Raw genomic sequence first — 5,104 nt, forward strand, 5'->3', positions numbered from 1 at the left:
TATGCATCTTAACTCAAGCTTAGTGCTTTACTGTCAAATCTGTATAAACAATAAACAAAAGAAAAACAAGAAATGATCATGAATTATTAGTAACTGCACTTGCAAAACAATAGTAATTTTATGATTAAATGATCTATATTTTAATACTCCCACACACCACCCCCAGCGCTACCAAATCTGCTCCTGGCGCCACCATCTGTAGAGCTTAGTGGCGCTGGTGCCACTGCTCTCAAATGTTAGTCTGGAGCCCTGGCGTGATTTATGTACCTACTCTACCTTTCTTTGTAAGGTTTTGTCCACTAAAATGCCTCTACACAAGTATCCACCATCCGCCAGAATCACAGGACGGACTCTGGGGTGGAGAAGGCTGGATATCTGGCTTTAGATATGCCAAAGATGACAAGGTAATATTGTACTACAGTAATATTGAATATTGATTTGGGTTCTTTTATTTAAATAATGGATAAATCAGAATGTTTCCTGAAGACGACTTATCCTACCCCAGATAGCGCGCATACGTCTGACTGCAAGGTGTCTGTTAAAGATCGCTTCATCTGGAAAGCATCTGCTCTGTACAAACGTCTGATAGACATCTTTCAGACGTCAGTTTTACATACATTCTAAATGATAAACATCTTAAAGACATCTCCTAAACGTCTATTTGGCATCTGATAGGAAACGTCCTATAGATGTATTGCAGATGAGCGAACACTCTAAACAATACGTCTTGCAGATGTCAAATAGACGTCTCCTTGATGTACGTGTGCTATCAGTGATAGTATGTAATATGTACTTGTCACACCAGCTTTCTACAAGACTGCGCAAATCCTGGAAGCCGCAGCTGTTTAACAGAGAGCTGTACAGTGAGATCCTCGACCAAAAGTTTACTGTAACAGTCACAGCTCGCACACTGGACCTTATTGATGCTGCTTTTGGCTTCGACTTCTACATTCTTAAGGTGAGGCTTACCTGGTGAGCAGTCCTCAAAAGTCTGTGTTAATGTGTTTTATCATTTCACAAATATTAAAATTTCACAAATTAAAAATTATACTTTTATGTTTATGATAGTAATATTTATTGTATACATTTTTTATTGTATATTTATTATTCTATTTTAAAAATTGAGTCCTCAAAAGTCTATGGCATTTAGTGTGCTTTTTCATTTGACAAAGATTACAATAATTTTATATAATAATATGTGCTTATGGAATAAATTGTATAAAATGGTTTTATTTAAAATTGTATATAATTCATTTTTTTATATAAAAAATGAAGCACACATATCTGTGGCATTTAGTATGTTTTAATTATTTTACAAAATTATGATAGTTTTATCTAATATATTTTTATGTATTAATGTAAGTTGTATAAAATTATTTCAACTATTGCAAGTCCACACAAGTCTGGCATTAAATATGTTTTATTATTTTGGGATGAATTAAAAAAGTTTTATATAATAATGTTTATATAGTAATATATATTATATAAAATTGTATTCGTTATTGTATATTTATTATTATATTACATTATTGTGTAAAATATGTCATTTACTAAGTATAGAATGTATGTAAATAGTTTTTAAAACTTTTCTTGTGTAAAGGGTCATTCGGTTCAGTGTATTGTAACCCTTTACATAAGAATCCATTTTTTAAATAATTTATAGGAGAAAATCTCACAGCAAAATGTGGTGGATATATTGTGTGTATCTCTTTCAAAGCAGACCCCAAAGCAAGATTTGAACTCCAAGTTTGGAATGGATCTAAAACGTGCAATGCTTTTACGTCTGGCGCGGAAAGACACGGATTTGTACCCTGATGATCCGTCTCAATTTAAAAAATCTACAACCGCTACAAGGTGAGATGAGTTGATTATGTGGTTATGTATATTTGCAGCCATATGTTGTTGATAATCATCCTGTGTGTTTTCTTCACTCTACTTTCTCTCAATTCTTACAAGCAGCAGTTTGAGATCCCAGAGGAAGAGGCTGAATGGATGGGCTTGAGCCTAGAGGAAGCAGTAGAGAAACAGAGACTACTGGAAAAGAAGGTAATGAAATGAACGGGGATATGAAAGATGGTCACTGCATGTCCGATAGCTGTCATCAGATAAATATTACTCCGTTTTTTCTTTCTCAGGATCCAGAGCCTCTTCACAACAGTTTGGTGAAGAAGCTTGTGGAGGAGCTCACCATTAAGAAGCTCTCAGAGCCTCAGATTGTGGAGAAAAAATGATGACTATTATTCTATTCTCTGGCATCCTCCATGTCTGTCATACAATCTGGAGAATAAACAATGTATTTATTTTGTACTAACATCATCACCAACAACAACATGCTTATTTTCTGTAAATATGTCATTTTTACTTCATAATAAATTGAATCAGCTAATCTGACTGGAATTACTTGTTTTCTGGCTATTTGGAAACTGGAATGTCCTACTAACATTATCTTTTGGAAACCAAATCCTAACTTTCTAGGAATGTTCTTTCAGGTTCTATTTTTGTTACCTTTAATTATGAGAATTAATACAGAATTTCTCTAATGGTTAATTATAGGTTTTATTTATTTAACTATCAGAACTTTCCCCGAAGGTTCTGGTTGTGTGAACCATGTTAGCTTGATGCAGCATATAATGAGAGTGTTTATTATTACAATTTTGTTACTAGTAAACTGTATATAGTGTATTGCACGTTATAGAAGAGCTAGTTCCGGTCACCGAATGTGTTTGTATCATTCCGCTTGTCTGTGTTTGCACGTTCATGAAAGTCTGTTAATTATTGGTGAGCATCTTTCAATGACACTTTATCCAAGCTACGTATACATATTATTTACATATTTCTGGAACTGTTGTCGATAAAATAACAAAATAGACAGGTATGTGCCAATATTGGGTCTAAAATGTATTTACTCATTAACTTAATGTTTTTAAGCACTCTTATTGCTTGTTCAGAAGCTACGACAGAATTACATTCTGAACACAGTACGTGACGTTCCTGTCAAAAATAAATTCAGAATCGTAAATTGACATTACAAAACATTTAAAGCAGCACTATGTAACTTTTGGCGCTCTAGCGGTTAATGCTTAAAGCAATTAGTTATTTCAGGAGTGCAAATGTGTGTTGTCTAAAAGCCTTCCTTTTGGCGCCATGCGTTTTATACAATCCCATTGCCCAATACTGGACTTTCTATGAGGCTTTACAACATTGCAACACACACAGACAGAGAGATAGCGCCAACTTTGTTGTTCACATTAATAGTTGTTAAAGGTCACCTTGAGTCATGTGAACCAAGGTGTGAAATCACTTCTCATGGGAGCCACAACACACACACACACACACACACACACACACACACAAATATCTATTGTTTAAAATCACTGAGGTTAGGCTATTAGGTAATAATGAAAGCTTGAATAAAATAACAAAGCAACAATTTAAGTATACTTAAAAGTTTGACGAAAGACTGGGAGTCGATTTTGTCAGAGATTGTGGCATGTTGAATGTGTGTAGCTAGTGCTCTGAACTCTATAGTATCAGAGAAGTGCAACAAAGCACAACAATAGCTGTAGTGAATGAGGAAGTGACTGAACTTCTTTTTTTCTGATTCCCATGTAGCTCTTAAATATAAAAACACATATGGCATGAAATCAAGGATTTGGAAGGTTTGAATTCCTTTCAGACTGATGGAAATGTATTTCTGGATTGAACTCATATTGATTGTGGTGTTAACATGAAGGCCTTACAATCAGATTACTAACTGATTATTTGGATGCAAGTAAATGTAGCTAATGTGAATGTGGTGAGGTAGATTTGGTTGGACTTTGGCCTTAGTGCCGCCCACTCTCGAGACAGAAATTATGAATTAGCCAGTGACTAATAAAGCAAGAACACTAAGGGACGGCAAAATTGAGTCATTTTCCAGAACAATTGATTTTAATATTGACAGCAACAACACACTATAAGAAGCAGAATGTGACAATATTTGAATGCAACTAAAGGATTTTTACACAGCACAATAAAAATCACAGCAGTATTACAGACATTATATGTGTATAAATGAACAAAATGCTTTCCAATGGTTATGACTGTGAACCCAGCTTCCTTCAACATTGATATGACAGACACAGACAAAAATCACTATCTTTTTGCCACTGACTCATCAACTACATTCATTTCAGTTTCCTATAAGTTCACATCATGACATAACCAGCTGTGACATGTCAAGTTTCCAGGGTAATTTGACTATTCTCACTGAAAAATAAAATCCTGTGCAAAGCAGCCAATCAGAACATGTTTGATGTTTAATATACAACTTAAGACCAATTTTAGACCAATTAGATTTCTTTGTGGGTGGGGCTCCAATCCAAATTTCCCTCTGACCTAATAAAATGTGTTAATGTATTTTAAATTACATAAACATATTACCAAAGCCAATTTTTTGTGTGTGTGTTTTCAGTTAGACTTTGGTTAGCAAGCTTAGAAGATTTCTTTGTGTTTAAAAACATGAGACACAGGCAGTGGAATGAAAAAAATTCAAAAGCACAAGTTCAAGAGACGCGTTTTTAAAAGCTGAACTTAGGGCTGCACGATTATGACAAAAATCATAATTGTCGATTATTCCCTTGAAATTGTAATTGCGATTATTAATTACGATTATCACAATTTACATTGAATGATGTTTATACCATTGTTTGAAGCAACCAATGAAAATAAACAAGCTGAAAAACTTATTGCTTTTCTATAGCATTAAGTCTCAAATGTTATGTTATATTAAAACTAGAATTAAAACAGTGGAAAAACCCTTAAGATTACCTATAGAAAGAAAAAAAACACATCTTAAGCACACAGAATAACATAAGTGGACTTTGAATGATTAATTGCCGCTTTGAACGATTACGTAATTGTGGCATCCATAATTGTAATTGCGATTAGAAATTCGATTAATTGTGCAGCCCTAGTTCAACGCGAATGCTGTTTGCTGGAATATGAGCAGTCATTTATTCTGTCATCACCCGGGTGCTGATAGCACGCGCGAACAGGTGAGACCTGAAGAGCACACGTTGATATCTGTGTTTAAACTAAACTCATGTAAGCTTTGCCAGTTTAA

General features: G+C 34.3%; 1 pseudogene; it reads left to right on the forward strand.

Annotated features, from left to right (window-relative positions):
• The window catches only part of LOC107727898 (39S ribosomal protein L28, mitochondrial-like), a 4,955-nt pseudogene extending 2,571 nt beyond the window's left edge, over window positions 1-2,384 (forward strand).
• The last annotated feature ends 2,720 nt before the right edge of the window (window positions 2,385-5,104 follow it).

The sequence above is a fragment of the Sinocyclocheilus rhinocerous genome, unplaced genomic scaffold, assembly GCF_001515625.1.
Source record: "Sinocyclocheilus rhinocerous isolate Xijiao unplaced genomic scaffold, SAMN03320098_v1.1 scaffold877, whole genome shotgun sequence".
In the NCBI taxonomy this organism is placed as follows: Eukaryota; Metazoa; Chordata; class Actinopteri; order Cypriniformes; family Cyprinidae; genus Sinocyclocheilus; species Sinocyclocheilus rhinocerous.